At 41.5% G+C, this 17,385-nt stretch overlaps 1 protein-coding gene across 4 annotated transcripts in view; it reads right to left on the bottom strand.

Annotated features, from left to right (window-relative positions):
* Positions 1–5,198, bottom strand: part of rab5b (RAB5B, member RAS oncogene family) — a 48,449-nt gene extending 43,251 nt beyond the window's left edge. The window contains exons 1-2 of one of the 4 annotated variants that reach the window (XM_048533889.2): positions 5,065–5,105; positions 2,838–2,921 (exon numbers count right to left, since the gene is read on the bottom strand). The gene's annotated coding sequence lies outside the window, so the exon portion shown is untranslated. Of the gene's footprint in view, positions 1–2,837; positions 2,922–5,064 lie in introns of those variants that run through there. The other 3 variants (XM_048533885.2, XM_048533887.2, XM_059647139.1) reach the window with 3 other exon arrangements.
* Positions 5,199–17,385: the final 12,187 nt, after the last annotated feature.

Genomic DNA, 17,385 nt, shown 5'->3' with positions numbered 1-17,385 from the left:
CTTGAAGTACATAAATTAGAGCCAGAATTCCCTGTATGAGATTTACAATGCAATACAGCCTTTTGTCAAAATCCCAATCCCAACCCCTCCCAACAGAAACTTCTCCTCCTAACTCCCTCACTTCCCCCTCCTGTATCACTCCTTAACCCCTGCACCTCCCATCAATCCTGCCCACGCTCTCCTCCTCATAACTTCTCATATCTGGACATCCATGACACCCAGCCTCCACTCAGTGCTAGGGCATGTAGCAATATTCCATCAAACAAAATATACCAGTAATGAACATCAAGAACAGGTACATCATTTTGCAGATGTGAAGTAAAGCTTTATCTAAACTTCCCCACTAATATAGCTTAACTACAGAGAAAATAAAAAATTTTACATGTCACCAACATGTCTTTTACATTTCAACACAGGGTACTGGTTAGACCATTTCTGGAATGCTGTGTTCAGTTCTGGTCTCTCTGCCAGAGGATGTTGTGAAACTTGAAAGGATTTAGAAAAGATGTACAAGGATGTTGCCAGGGTTGGAGGTTTGAGCTATAGGGAGAGGCTGAACAGGTTGAGGTATTTTCCCTGGAGCAGAGGCTGAGGAGTGAACTTATAGAAGTTTATAAAATCATGAGGGGCACAGATACGGTGAACAGCCGAGGTGTTTTTTCCCAGGGTAGTAGAGTCCAAAACTAGAGGGCGTATCTTTAAGGTGAGAGGGCAAAGATTTAAAAGTGACTGAAGGGGCAACTCTTTCCAGAGTTTGGTGCATTACAGAATGAGCTGCAGGGGAAATGGTGGAGGCTGGTACAATTACAACATTTAAAAGACATCTGGATGGGTACATGAATAGGAAGAGTTAAGAAGGATATAGGCCAATTGCTGGCAAATGGGACTAGATTAATTTAGCATATTTGGTCAGCATGGACAAGTTGGACTGAAGGGTCTATTTCTATGCTGTACACTATGACTCTGCGTTATCTGCAATAACCTATGCCATAAATCATGCATTTTGATATTTTTATGCTCTCAATTCATGTCCAACAATAATGATTGAAATCCGAACTTAACTTGCTTACAGTTGCCAAAGGGAAGGCTTGTTTTCACCACTCTGGCCAAAAATGCACAAAATTAATGTGCTAATCTAATGAGACACTCATTTCTTTTCCAAACTTGCTTCTAACCACACTGCTGACATTGGGAAAATTTCATTAGGTATGGTTTTCTTGAATTAAAAAATTGCTTTTTTAAGCAACTACTAAAACTCCAATTGGTATCTACAAGATCTACATAGATATACATGATGCTTATTCACAAGTCTTTTTTAAACACTGTCTTCCAAATGACTGATTGCTCTGAAGTGGTAAAGTTGTGGCCAATGAGAAGGTAACACATAAGTGTATCACTTATACCATTCAAGAAAATAGTTCCAGAGATGAGATTCTGTTACATAGATTGGGACTGCTTTCTCTGGAGAAAACAGGGGTGAGGGGAGGTCTAGTACAGGTATTTAAAATCAAGAGAGATCTGAACCAAGTAGATTGGGAACAATTTTACTCACTGGAAGAGGACTGTTGCCATTTGCAACTCTGTTATCCTATTCTCACATTCTTCCATGCATCTTGTCAGTCAATCATGCCAGTTTTCAAGAATATTCCCTGCTGTTTTCTCTTCCATACTTGCTTAAATATTTTTTGATTTCTTACAACTCTGACAATACTTTATCATTAACAAAGTTAACTCAGATTCTCTCTACATAGGTGCTGCCTAACACTCACTTCCAAAAGTTACTGTTTTAATTCAGATTGGCAAAATCCACAGCATTTTGCTTTAATATTGATTCAAAGAAGCTAGTTATCTTTGAGGATACAACAGAATGTTAGTAAGAAGGATGAGATCAAATGTGTGCAAGGGCATCCATGTAACTTCATCTTATAAACTTGCTGCTCATTTACACCATAACCATGATAGAGATATCAGTACTTCATTCCAATCCATATTCCCAGATAAAGGATATTTTAAAAACACACAAACTATGCAAAAATTAAATAGGGCTCTGATCCTAATAGAAGTCTCATTCTGCATACTTCAGTACTATTTTTAAAATATTGTATCTTACAGTCGTATTCCATTGGCAGAAAACATTTTGTTTTTACATATTTATATTTGAATGCCTCTATAAAAGTAACTATATACAAATATTACTCAACAGTCTCCTCACATGCATGCTTTGATGTCCTTGCCCCTAACAAAACCATAACTCTGATCTTGACTGTTTACCCAGTATGGCCAACATCTAGGATCACTTAAATAAGGGATGTAGAATGTGTCAGCCATCGATTGCCAGATATGGCTGGACTACTTGAAACACCATCAGGTTTTGTTTGCATCTGTCAAAACTGTAATGCAAAAATGATCCTGGCTTCTTCTCCTGACACGAAAAGGTTATCTTAAATCCTTCTGCCCTGTCTCCTACATCCTCACTCCATCAATGAGGGTAGGAACTCAGTAACTTTGCCATAAAGATAGAGACAATCACCTCTGAATCCTCCCTTTTACTAGCACATTAATGCTCCCAACTCTAATTTTTAATCTCTCTCTAGTCTCTCTATTTGCCATCATGTCCTCTCTGTGCCCATCTTTTCCATGTTGAACCATCTTCTGGCCTTTCAATTCTAATCCCATAAAAGAATGGTTACACAATTCCCCTTCTGATACTTATGTTAGTCATCATGTAAGTGGTTCTCTCGCTTCATGTGAGCGCCCTTGTTCCTTTAAATCTACCATAATTTCAATTTTACTCAAATCTATTCTTTGATCCCATCATTCTTGTAAGATTAACATACCCTCTTCCAAAGTCCTTGAACATGCTGGTATCCAAAATGGTTTTCCACCTTCATTGCAACCAGATTTCTGTCTCTATCATGGTACTGAAACAAAATCACAATTGACATCCTGTGACCATGGTCAAGAGGGATGAGGATGAGGAGGGAAAGTTTTCCTGTCTGCATATCTGATCACACCACCCTCCTCCAAAATCTCTCTCATGTGGTTCCATTCTTATCTAATTGTAAGTAATCATTAGCTGTGACCACTCTCCCTATCCTCATGTCCCCAGAGGATCTACCCTTGGGCCCCATCCATTTGTGGTCAACATACTGCCTTCCCAATGACAACAAAACGTTTGTATTTTTGTGGTTTTTCTAAAGTTAACTCGATTCACTTTTGTAATATATTCTGATTTTTCACAATCAGAGTTATTTTTTGATTAATCAGAAATGGAAAATTAATTCACTTTTTTTGGAATATATTTCTTTTTTTTTTTACACAGGACAGGATTATTAGTGCTGAAAATGGCATCCAATCTCAGCATTATGCACTCTCTGGTCAGGTAGAATGCAGTCAGATATACATACAAGTACTTTCAAATACAAGCTTCAAAGATATCCTACCATGTCAATCACAAATATCCAACGGCCAATTTGGTGCGAAATTTAGAATAGATTTTATGTTTCAAGCCTATGCCTACTTAGAGTAAGACTGACCCTGCCAAGTCATTCCATAAAAGCCATTAACTGTCAATAGATGAAACAAATCATCCCATCAACTTAGGTGACTGAAATCACAAATGGTTTTCCGTCTGTCATCTTTGTACCCAAGGCAACAAAGTGCATCATGACAGCTTCTTTGTAAATAGGCAATTGAGGAGAAATATTTTTAAAAGATCAATTATTATAAAGTTGATGTCATGTTAGTTTCTGATTAACTTATCAACATTTAAATTTATGCATACAATCTCCTATATGGAATAGTGCAAATCAGTCATGTTACTGGTGGTGCTGTCAAAAAGAGAGCAACTATCTAGCAAAAGAGAAAGTAAGATATATCACTTGAAAAAGAAACTTTTTCCTATTCCCAAATATAACTGCATCCATGTCAAAAGCAAGATTAAAACCCTAGGTCACCCTCAGTGCAATTATTCAAAAACAATATGAGCCAGTTAGTTTGAGACTAATTTCCTTGGTGTTCAGAAGAGTTAAATTTATCTCCGAATTCTGCATTCACAGAATCCAACAGCTATAACAGACCTCTCAATGATGTTCCTTGCAATTCCTCACATTTTATATAACAAAAAAAATCCTGGCAGATCTTTAAAAGGTGGGTATCCATGTGAAGATTTCACAATACGACTAACTAAACAGTAAGTCATAATTAAGGGGCCTAGGTTCACATACCCGACGCTTTTACTAACAAATCACGTCGAAATCACCTCCCTCTGCGTACAAGGACACAATGCTCTACAAAGGATCGCTCCTTAATGACAATTATCCAACATAAACACCCTTGGTTTTTTTTTAATCCAGTGAAGTTCAATCACATACAAGTATAGGCAGATTTAATTATGCCACGTCTCATATTACTATCTCAAAAACAACTGCTCCCTTCTATCGATCTAATTTAGATCTTCGCGAAACATTTTGTCGGAAGCTACTTGTAAACTCGATGAGCATTAACTGCCCGGACCAACACCCATTCCACCAAAAACAAGCCCCGTGAAGTAATAGGACGGTGGAGAAACTCAAAACGACTTTGAACAATACTCGATGCAGTCAGTGGAGCTGAAACAAAGCCATTACTGCGTCCAGCACCAACCTCACTCACCCACAAAGCAGTTACGCACCAAAATAGACAACAGCCTTCATACTCACCACCCCACCCCACCCCGTCCGCTGGTAAATGACAGAAACCCAGAAACTCCCGGGAGTAGGGAGGGAGAGGGTGTCAAATCACAAGCCCTCAGTTGAACGGACAGGCCCCCGCACCCAGCCCCAAGAGCCAGGGAAATGTTTACTCCGGGGCCCGCTTGGGAAATCTCCCTGCGGCGATCCGAGAGCGCGGCTGCTCTCCCTCTCCCCGTCAAATCTAGGCCGACGCCTCCTACCCCTCTCTCTTCCCCCTCCCCATCGGACAGTGTGGGGGGCCAGGCCGGACTCTACGCCTGCACCTAGACTGCCCGTTCTCCCCGCGCCAGGCCGATCACAACCGCGCACCCTAGGCCAGCTCGGCTCTTACCTGCTCCGTCCCCCCCGGGGGCCGCACGACTCCTCACAGCCGCCTCACTCAGTTCGACAGCTGCCGCGGTGCCGGCTGTGTGTCCATCCGCCGCAAACAGTGCCCCTATTGTCCCGAGCGCTGCCTGCACCGTAACCAGGGGAGGGGGCGGGGCGGGGAGGGAGAGCTGCAGACTGCGCAGTGTCCGCATCTGACTACAAGCCCTGCTTCTGTTGGTTGCACCGCCTTCAGACCGACAGCAACCGAGCTGGTTAAAAATTCCCTTCATTTCAATCACTGTAACTCACTTCCTCAGCCTGTCCAAACATCTACAAGACGCGAGCCAAGAGTGTGATGGAATTCCACCTCCACCCGCCCATTCGCTGCGGATACATACCACCTGCAAGTTTATTTCCAAGTCACAAATACCATCTGCCTGACCTAATTCGCTGTTGTCTCATTAAAAAGGTTCCAAATCTTGGAATTTTGTCCCAACAGCATTGAGGTTGTACTGCCACTCCTGCCTGGAGTGCAACATCCCAAGGAGATCGCTCAACACCACTTTCTTAAGAGCAATTAAGGATGGGCAACAAATGTCAGCCTTACCAACAAAATCAATGTCTTATGAGTGGGAGATAATGGGAACTGCAGATGCTGGGGAATCCCAGCTAACAAAGTGTGAAGCTGCATGAACACAGCAGGCCAAGCAGCATCTCAGGAGCACAGAAGCTGACGTTTTGGGCCTAGACCCTTAATCAGAAAAAGAATGAGATGTTTTTAAAAACTGGTTAATACTGTTAACATTTTCAGAAGTAAAATACTGAAGATATTGGAAATCAAATAAAAACACAATGGTAGGAATATGAAGTGGATCAGGCTGCATCTGTGGAGAACCACAATGACAACCATAAAATCATTGTTGGGGCGGCACAGTGATTCAGTGGTTAGTTCTGCTACTTCATAGCATCCAGTACATGGGATTAAATTTTAACCTCAGGTGATTTGTGTGGAGTTTTCACATTCTTCCTGTATCTGTGTGGATTCCCTCCCACAGTTCAAAGATGTGCAGGCTAGGTGGATAACCATAGGAATTGCAGGGTTACAGAGATAGGATAGGAGGGTGGGTCTGAGTGGGACGTCCCCAGAGGGTTGGGATGGACTTGGTGGGTTGAATTGCCTGCTTCCATAAGCCTGCTCTGCCGTTCAATAGAATCATGGCTGATCTTTTCGTGGATTCAGTTCCACTTACCCATCTGCTCACTACAATCCTTAATTCCTTTACTATTCAAAAATCTGTCTATCTTTGCCTTGAGGTAGCCTCAGCTGCTTCTCTGAGCAGGGAATTCTACAGATTCACAACCCTTTGGAAAAACAAGCTTCTCCTCAACTCAGTCCTAAATCTGCTTCCCTTTATTTTGAGGCTTTGCCCCCGAGTTCATGTTTCACTCACCAGTGGAAACAACCTCTCCGCTTCTATCCTATCTATTCCCTTCATAACTTTATACGTTTCTATTAGATCCCCTATCATTCTTCTAAATTCCAGTGAGTACCGTGCCTGCCTACCCAATCTCTTCTCACAAGGCAACAAACCAATGATCCTCGTACTGCCAGGATTCTATGATTCTAATTAGAAATCCCTCCATGACTTAATTTTAATGTGTGTAATCATAGCACCACTCAAGAAAGTCGACACCAGCCATAAGAGAGCAGGTCACTTTATCAGTATCCCTGATACTGGTATGAAATATTCAGTGTCTCCATCACCTGTTGCTGTAGTGTGAATAACCTGCAGGAGGCATTACAGCAATTTGACAGACTTACTTTAGAACATAGAACAGCACAGTACAGGCCCTTGGACCCACGATGTTGTGCCGACCGATTATCCTACTAAGATGAATCTACCCTGCATACCCTAGATTTTACTATCTTCCATGTGCCTATCCAAGACTCACTTAAAAAACTCAAGTATCTCCACTACCACTGCTGGCAATGCATTCCACATGCCCACCGTTCTCTGTGGGAAGATAGGTTTGAATCCCATCATGGCAGATGGTGAAATCTGAATTCAATTTTTTTAAAAAGTTTGGAATGAAAAGCTAGCCTAATGGCAACTGCCAATTTTTGCAAAGAAAAACAATTTTGTTTCCTAATGTTCTTTTCAGAAAAAAATCTACCGTCCTTTCCTGGTCTTGCCTACATTTCACTCTGGACCTAAAGCAATTGGGTTGATTCTTAACTGTCCCCTGGAAAATTTGGGATGCTGGCCTGGTCAGCAGCATCCACATCCCATGAAGAAATGAAGAAACACAGAGTTACATTCTTGAGGCAGTCATGATCCTCTTTAGGCCCTGAAGGACACTGAGCTCTCATACTGCCGAGAATGATGGAGTTGCCAGGCAATCGGATAGGATGAAAGCTCTGAGGATAGATTCCCTCCTGTGTGAGGGACAGAAATCCCACAATTCAGCAATGTAGCCAGTCTGCAGCATTGTTACAGTTATGGGACAGGCTTCTTCCTAGTCAATTAGCCCAATGCTGACTTTCCTTCTGGAGGAAGGGGCAAGCCATTTCTCCCTGCTAATTTCCTGCCCAACAGTTGAGGAAAGCATCATCGAGTTACTGACATAAGAACTCTTGAAGCAATCACTGAGTAGTTAACAGAAAATTTTTATCTGTTTTAGAACACATTGATTAATTTTATTTTTCATCTCTTCAACTTGAATATTATTTACAATTAACAAAATGGGAAGTTTGAAATAAGTAATTTAAACTCATTTGTTTAAAAGTTAGCAGCTGTATTTACAATTTCTTTATGAAGATGAGCCCTTCAAATGAATCCTTCTGTGGTGTGTCAAGTTGATTTCCATGCAGATCTATGGTTTCTGTCCATCTTCTTTGATAGCATTTGTTTCCTTGCAACTTCTAATCTGAAAATGCAACAGAAGCAGTGCGACGGAAATGCTGTCATCTAAGTTCTTCAAATCACAATTTTTTTCTCATTTGGATATATATCCCTATTCATTCATTATAATTCAGTGAATGTCCTGGAATTCACCAGTATCACAACCAAAAGCAGGATTGCAGAGAACGGATGGGAGGGAGGATAATGAGCAGCACTAATTTCCCGGGGAAAAGAGGGACAGACAATAAATTTACTCATTCATGGGATTTGAGCATTGCTGGTCAGCCAGCATTTATGGAATCATAGAATCGCTACAGTGTGGAAACAGGTCCTTCGGCCCAACAAATACACACCGCCCCTCAGAGCATTCCACCCAGACCCATCCCCCTATATCCCACTAATCTACACATCACTGAACACTACAGGCAATTTAGCACGGCTAATCCAACTAGTCTGCACATCTTTGGACTGTGGGAGGAAACCAGTGCATCTGGAAAAAACCCACACAGACACGGGGAGAATATGCAAACTCCACACAGTCAGCCAAGGGTGGGATCAAACCCGGGTTCCTGTGAGGCAGTAGTGTTAAACAATTAAGAGTCACCGACATGTCTGTGGGTCTAAAGTCACATATTGACTTTATCAGATAAGGACAGCAGTTTCCTTCCCTAAAAAGCATTAATGAACAGATGTGTGTATGTGTGTTTTTTTTTAAAACAACAATCGTTTCATGACTCTTACTTCTACATTTCTGTTGGATTCAAATTCCAGCATCTACCATGCAAGATTTGAACCTAGGCTTCCTGAACACAACTTGGATCTCTGAAGTAATCATCTAGCAATATTACCACTAAGTTATCATCTTCCAAAAATTCTGGCAGTATGCTCCCCAGTTCAAGCACAAATTATAAAATAATAAATGTCTGATTCATAAATTGAAGTTCACTTGGGCATAATTCATACAGCAATCTACCCTCCCAGACCATACATTACTGCTGATTTCATGCTGACAGCAGCAACACAGTAAAAATGAGTCCTGTGCACTGTGTGCAGAGAAAATATTAACAAGCATTTTTCTCAGCAGTTAGGATTTCTGACACGATCTGGTTGTGTTACATCACTTGCAGCTTTCTCTGTTTGCAAGGTTGCGAAAAGTTAATGAAAGTTCAAAAGGCTTCAAACTTAATTATTCAGGGCACATTATCCTGCAATATAATCTTGAAGGTTTACTGCAACATTGTTTGAGCTAAGGTCTGTTATATTATTGCAGAAATCTTTAACAGTAGAATAATAAATTGGCACAATCGTAATTTAATTCTCTATTTGATATACGGTACCTTTCTTAGTCAGATTAGTAAAGTGAGAGAGTTAACTGATGAACCCATAACTGGCCTCAGAAAAGCATAGTTACATCTTCCTTCAACAGAAATATTTTAATTGTTTGTGGCAGTCACCGTGGATAGTGGGATATTAACCTGAAACTGGTGCGAGTCTCAGTGTATGTTTTGTGGGGGCAGATGGAGAGGTCAAAAGAAGTAAAAAAAACCACCATATCAGGAACTTGGCAGTAACTCGATGGCTTCCACATTTAGCTGTTGTGCCTCTCTGTTATTTGTCTTTTGAAGTGAAGATGACCACGTTCATTGTCTGAGCTGTTTGGTTGGGTTCCAGGTGGTATGTAGTTGACTGCCAAGGTCAAACAGCACCTGGGAGGTTCTGTTGCACATTTAACACAATAGCAAAGATCCTTAAGTATTGGGTAGGTTTCTAGTTTAGGACTTCTCTCCTTGTTTTGTAAGCATCTGCCTATAATTTGCATTTGCTTTCAACTGAGGAAGGGCATTTCTTTTAATTTCATTGTGCCAAGTGCAGCGAGCCTGGATGGTCTTCTCCAAGTGCTCCACATCTGTATCAAATCTCCCCCAAAAGAACCCTTCAGGGGTGACCTTATAACATTTCCTTTGTCTGTCATGGGAGCAGACCCCAATCTCGAGCTCTCCATTGAAGGTTCCCTTTGGTAATTGACTGTCAAAGCATTCTGGTTACATGACCATGATTAATGTCATGCATGTTACTAACTGTGTAGAAAGCCCCATCAGAACAGGAAGTTTTGAGATTTAAATGAAATAAAAGACAACTGACTGCATCTTTGACTCTAAATTCCGGTTTTAACTGCTAGAACATTCCTGGGCTGCTGGAAACTTGCCAGACAACAACATAACAGCACAGGAGGATTGACAGGGCTGACCCATTAACAGAATGGAAATCCTTTAAATACTGAATGAAGACTGATGCTTCTTTGCCAAAATGAAAAACATTTGCTCACATGGCTTGTTCTGATGTGGACTTTCACTGCTTTAGAGATCATTACCAAAACTTTGAAGGTTATTCCTACAAGTTTGCATGATAGTTTATGCAGCAGGACGGGCAAGACAAACAGGAGCAGTAACTGCCTTCTCATCATCTCCTCCAGCTCTACAGAACAAAGGGGATAAAGTGCCCCAGTATGCAGAAGGCAATCCTCCATCACAGGACCCACATGCAAAGGATCAGCTGTCTGGATGCAACTGAGCACCAGATGTTCAGAACACTCAGATTTTCATGGCAACACATTCTTAAGAAAGACCTTTCAGGTTGGCCAAGTGGAAACGCATTGCTGGTGGCAGTTACTGTAACTACAGTCCTGACTTCTTTTCCTCTGGGTGCTTGCAAGGACTTGGTGAATTCTGAAGAATTCGCAATCTGCTATGCACAAGCATACCTCCCAGGTGACCAATACCATGTTTACCAGACAGAGCTGCCAATTCTGTCCATTTTGCTACTGGTGAGTACAATCACAAGGACTTCGATTTGCTACTCTGGCTTGGCTGGATTCCCTTAAGTACAAAGCATGATAGATGTGAGAACCAGGGAACCGTCAGATCAATAATCATTTAAAAGGGAAAATTTAAGTCCACTCTAATAAGGTGCAGCTGACGGATAACCACCCGAAGAGAATCTTGCATGTATGCACAAAATATCTCACAGATCTTCCAATCTCCAACCAGACTTGGAGACAAGGGCTACTCTTTAAAACCATAGCTGAATCCACTATTGAGGAGGGCTACCACTGATGCAGAGTAAAGGTAAAACAGAAGGAAGTTGAATGGTCATTGAGCACGTCATCAGGCTGCTGACTCTGCTCGTCACGTGCCTGGATAGGCCTGCAGACGGTGCCACTAAATGCCCACAAGGATTTCCAGAACATTTGGTCTGGCATGGCTTAAACAAGAGTGTACAGCGAAAATTACATTCACGTGACTAATAAGGTGAGATTAACTCTGCATCTTCAGGAAAGGAGGAAAAGGAAAATCCTTACATGGCTATGGTACATCGTTACTCACCCGGCTGCTAGAGATAATCCAGGACAGACTGTTGTAGCAGGTTCAGAACATATTGCCCATCTCTAATTGTTCTCATTTATGTGCTATAGGCACACACACAGTGGTTTTAGAGAATGAGTTCCAGGATTTTTTGATCTAGTGACAGTTTAGGATTGGCATTGTTGTTCGAAGTCAGGACGGTGTGTAATTTGGAGAGGAAATTACGGACACAAGTGTTCTTACTCGACCACTCTCATTCTTCTAAGTGGTAGAAGTCATAGGTTTGGAAGATCATGTGAGGGAAACCTTCGCAACTAGTTGCTTTTCATCTTTCAGATGGCATACATTGCTACCATTGTGTGTCAATCATGGATGGAACGAGTGTCAAAAGTGGTGAAAGGGATGCTCCTTTGGATTGTGTTGAATGCCTTGAGTGTTGTTGCAGTTATACTCATCTGCCAAGTAAAGCTATTCCAACACACTCCTGAATTGTACATTGTTTTTGGTGAACACACACTAGGGAGTCAGGAACAATGCGCTGTCTAAGCTGTTTGGCCGCACAGTCACTGGAATATCTGTGCACTCCATTTGGCACGCTGATACATTGGCATCCACTTCTGGAAGCTACTGTCTCTGCACAGACTTTGGAGGTTGGAAGGAAAAGAATTACAGAGAGCATTGGTCTGGAGGTAAGATACTCAATGAATGGCATGTTACTAGGAAGCACAGAGGACCAGAGAGATCTTAGGGTGCCTGTTCACAGATCCCTGCAGCACAGGTTAATAGGGTAATTGGGAAGGTATGCACGACACTTTCCTTTAACAGTTGAGGCATATATTGTACGAACAGGGAGGTTATGCTGGGGCTGTGCAGAAATTTGGTTAGGCCACAGCTGGAGTACTGTGTGCAGTTCTGGTACCAGACTATGTGATTGCATGGAGGGAGAACAGAGGAGATGCACCGGGATGTTGCATGGAATGAAGCATTCCAAATGTGAAGAAAGGCTGGATAAGTTCGGATTTTCTTTAGAGCAGAGGAGGAGCCTAATGGAGGCGTATAAGATTATGAGGGGCATGGAAACATGGATAAAAAGCAATTCTTCCCCGAGTTGAAGGGACAAGGACAAGGTCACTTTTAAAGTGAAAGGTTTAGATGGGATTTGTGGGAACTATCTTTCCTCTGGAGGGTGGTGAGGCTCTGGAATGCCTGGGAGGGTAACTGAGGCAGGTAACCTCGCAACCTTCAAAACGTTGAATGAACATTGAAGTGTCATAACATTTGAGGCCATGGGTCTAGTGTGGGAGAGTGGAACTTGTGTAAATAGTAATGTATTTTTGGCAGTACACACTCAATGGGCCAGACACCTCTTCAGTTCTGTGTGATTCTATGATCCTATTTTTGCTGAAGAGTTCCAAACATCTGACCTGCTCTTAGAATTACATTACTTATATGATTTTTCTGATTAAATTCTGATTAATTGTAAACCCTACTGAATATCAAGAGAAAATGGCTACATCCTGCCCACTGTTCATAGCAGTTGTTTGAGCCAAATTATATCTTTTCAGGGCATTAACCATTAAATTTAGCAACTTTTTAATTGAAGCCTTATTATTTGAAATCCATCAAAGGAGAATCCAACTTTTTGACCCCAAGTGAAGGAAGGCTAAAATGACATGAATGATCCTGAAGTTTATCATTTAAAGCACTGAATACATAAATCAGGAAGTTATGATGAGCCTTTGTAAAATGTTGATTTGGCTGCATGTGCAGTAATTTGTCCAATTCTAGGCACCACACTTTTGGAAGGATGTAAAGGATTTAGAGTTGGTGTTGAAAACATTTATGAGATTGATCCCAGGAATTAGGAACTTCAATATTGTGTATAGATTGGAGAAGCTAAGTTAGTTACATAGAACATAGAACATTGCAGCACAGAACAGGCCCTTCAGCCCTCGATGTTGTGCCGACCTGTCATACCGATCTGAAACCCATCTAACCTACACTATTCCATGTATATCCATATGCTTGTCCAATGATGACTTAAATCTACTTAAAGTTGGCGAATCTACTACCGTTGCAGGCAAAGCGTTCCATTCCCTTACTACTCTCTGAGTAAAGAAACTACCTCTGACATCTGTCCTATATCTTTCACCCCTCAATTTAAAACTATGCCCCCTCAAGCTCTCTGTCACCATCCTAGGAAAAAGGCTCTCCCCATCAACCCTAACTAACTCTCTTATTATTTTATATGTTTCAATTAAGTCACCTCTCAACCTTCTTCTCTCTAACGAAAACAGCCTCAAGTCCCTCAGCCTTTCCTCGTAAGACCTTCCCTCCATACCAGGCAACATCCTAGTAAATCTCCTCTGCACCCTTTCCAAAGCTTCCATATCCTTCTTATAATGCGGTGACCAGAACTGCACGCAATACTCCAAGTGCGGCCACACCAGAGCTTTGTACAGCTGCAGCATAACCTTTTGGTTCAGGAACTCGATCCCTCTATTAATAAAAGCTAAAACACTGTATGCCTTCTTAACAGCCCTGTCAACCTGTGTGGTAACTTTCAAGGATCTGTGTACATGGACACCGAGATCTCTCTGCTCATCTACACTACCAAGAATCTTACCGTTAGCCCAGTACTTTGCCTTCTGGTTACTCTTACCAAAGTGCATCACCTCACACTTGTTCGCATTAAACTCCATTTGCCACCTCTCTGCCCAGCTCTGCAGCTTATCTGTGTCTCTCTGCAACCTACGGCATCCTTCGTCACTATCCACAACTCCACCGACCTTAGTGTTGTGAGCAAATTTACTAACCCATCCTTCTACGCCCTCATCCAGGTCATTTACAAAAATGACAAACAGCAGTGGACCCAACACCGACCCTTGTGGTACACCACTAGTAACTGGTCTCCAGGATGAACATTTCCCATCAACCACCACCCTCTGTCTGCTTTCAGTAAGCCAATTTCTGATCCAAACTGCTATATCTCCCACAATTCCATTCCTCCGCATTTTGTACAATAGTCTACTGTGGGGAACCTTGTCGAATGCCTTGCTTAAATCCATATATACCACATCAACCGGTTTACTCTCATTTACCTTCTGAAGAGGAAGGAAGTTTGAAAGGAGATTTGATAAAATTCAAAATCACTTGAGGTTTCAAGAATATAAATAAAAATTACTGCTATTTGTAGAATGGTCAAGATTGGTGTACACCCATTTTGAAAGAACTAATGACAACATGGAGGTTACAACCAGGATAGATACAGAAGAAGCAGTGGATATAATATACTTGGATTTCCAGAAGCTGTTTGATAATCTATCATGTTAGTCTAATTAATAAAATGGGAGACCATGGTATCAATGGTAGTATATTGACATGGATAGAGGATTGGCCAACTAATAGAAGGTAGAGAGTTGGGTTAAAAGAGGCATTTTCATGATGACAGCCTCTAACTAGTTGAGTGCTGCAGGGATAAGTGTTGGGGCCGCAATTATTCATAATATATATCAATGACTTAGATGAAAAAATTGAATATACAATAGCCAATTTTGCAGATGTCACAAAAATAGGTGGGAAGGCAAATGTTGAGGGTAACACAAATAACCTGCAGAGAGAGATGTAGACCAGTTAAGTGAGTCGGCAAAAACTTGGGAGATGGAACATAATGTGGGAAAATGTGACGTTATATACTTTGGCAGGAAGATCAGAGAAGCTGAATATTATTTAAGCGGAGGAAGACTGCAGAAAGCTACAACACAGAGGGATTTGAGGGTCTTCATGTATAAATCATAAAAAGATAGAATACAACTTCAGCAGGTAAAAGGGAAAGCAAATGGAATGCTGGTCTTTATTTCAAACGAAATGCAAAGTCTTGCTCAAAGTATACAAAGCACAAGTTAGACTACCCTTGGAATATAATGAACAGTTTTAGTCTCCTTATCTAAGGAAAGACATAATGGCATTGGAGGCAGTCCATTGAAGGTTCACTAGATTGATCCTGGGTATAGAGGAATCATTTTACGAGAAGAGTTTGAGTAGATGTGGCCTGTATTCATTGGCGTTTAGAAGAATAGAGGCAAGCATATGGAAACATACAAGATTCCAGGAGAATAGAAGATAATAAAATGTGAGGCTGGATGAACACAGCAGGCCCAGCAGCATCTCAGGAGCACGAAAGCTGACGTTTCGGGCCTAGACCCTTCATCAGAGCATCTGCAGTCCCCATTATCACAAGATTCCAGGGGTCTTGACAGTGAAATTTTTTTTTCTGTTATGGATCAGTCTAGGAACAGAGGCTATAATTGCAGAGTAAGAGGTCCCTTTTTAAAACAGCGATGAGGAGGAATTTCTTCTCTCGGAGGCGATGAATCTGTGAAATTGTTTCCCCATAGGGAGTTATAGTGATTGTGTAATTAAGTCTTTTCTAAGGCAGAGACAGAGAGAGTTTGAATCAGAAAGGGAATCCAGGGTTCTGGGTAAAAAGCAAGAAAGTAGAGTTGAGGATTATCAGATCAGCTATGATCTCATCGTTGCAGTAGATTCAATTGTTTGAATAGCCTACTTTTAATCAACTTCCCATGGTCTTAAGCAGTTAGGATCTGGAATGTAGTAGGTGTGGTGGGAGTAAATGCAATCATGGCTTTCAAAATGAATTGGATCTTAAAGAGATAAACAAAACTGCATGGATAAAGGGAAATTGGCCTCCTTCCTTAATTACTAATCTAAAATTCCAGAAAGCTTTATGTTATGATGCAGTCAGTTTGTTATTGTTGCTATGACAATACTTGTGAGTTGCTGCAAAGATTTTGTTTAGCAAATTAGCACCCATACTCAACATGTTGCTTGATGTCTTGGTAGAATATATTTCTAATAGTTACTTTAGGGAGCATGCTTCCAACTGAGCTGTCAGAAGCCTCATAACTTTTTAAATGTTTTATTCACTTTTCTGTGGGAAAAGAACAGCCACATACTCACGTTTGACCAAATAGGATGGACTATATGAATCACTGCCATTTCCCCCATCTCATATCAGCAATACTGACTGTTTTGTTTTTTCCTAATTGCGTTCCTTGTTTCGTATCAAATTATCCAAATAATTTTTTTTGGACACAACTATCAGTCACAATCTCTCTTCCTTTTACCAAACCTTTTCTCATATTGCTAATGTTTCCCAGGAAACAAACAACAACACTCAAGAAACTTGACACCATCCAGGACAAAGCAGCGCGCTTCATTGTCATTACATCTGCAAGTATCCACTCCCTCCACCACCGACGCTCAGCAGCAGCAGTGTGTACTATCTACAAGATGCACTGCAGAAATTCACCAAAGATCCTCAGACAGCAACTTCCAAACCCATGACCACTTCCATCCAGAAGGACAAGGGTAGCGGATATATGGGAACACCAATACGTTGAAGTTCCCCTCCAAGTCACTCACCATCCTGACTCGGAAATATGTCGCCGTTCTTTCACTGTTGTTAGGTCAAAATCCTGGAATTCCCTCCCTGATGGCATTGTGGATCAACCTACAGCAGGTGGAATGCAGTGGTTCAAGAAGGCAGCTCACCACCACCTTCTCAAGGGCATCTGGGATGGGCAATAAATGCTGGCCAGCCAGCAATGCCCACATGCCACAAATGAATAGAAAAAGAAAACAAACACATGATATAATTTGCTGTTGTTTTGTCATATTTTTGTACTGTCCTCAGGACATTATGCATCTGAGACCTCAATCACTTCCTTGAAGATCTTGAGTTTACCAAGCAGGCCATCAGATACAAGGATTGAGCACCAGTGCCTTGTCAAGGGTGAATGTCAGTCAGGTTCAACCAGTCTTCCTTCTGCCTTCCATTAACACTCCCCACCATCACTTCCTCCCTGTCAATTCTGACACAGTGATCTGCAGAGCCACTCTCAAAACAACTGCCGATTTTGACCTTCTGCTGAACACTTCATCCCAATTCCCGAAGATTCCACCTCATTCATCTCAGCTACCTCCCCTCGGAAAGAAACCTCAAAGGGGAGCTGTCTTCCTTCCAAGAGGTCATCACTATCTCTCCCCTTTTTGTGA

Source organism: Stegostoma tigrinum, chromosome 7, assembly GCF_030684315.1.
Source record: "Stegostoma tigrinum isolate sSteTig4 chromosome 7, sSteTig4.hap1, whole genome shotgun sequence".
NCBI lineage: Eukaryota > Metazoa > Chordata > Chondrichthyes > Orectolobiformes > Stegostomatidae > Stegostoma > Stegostoma tigrinum.
Note: the sequence above shows the minus strand (reverse complement) of the source record. Positions and strands in the feature narration are given on the sequence as shown.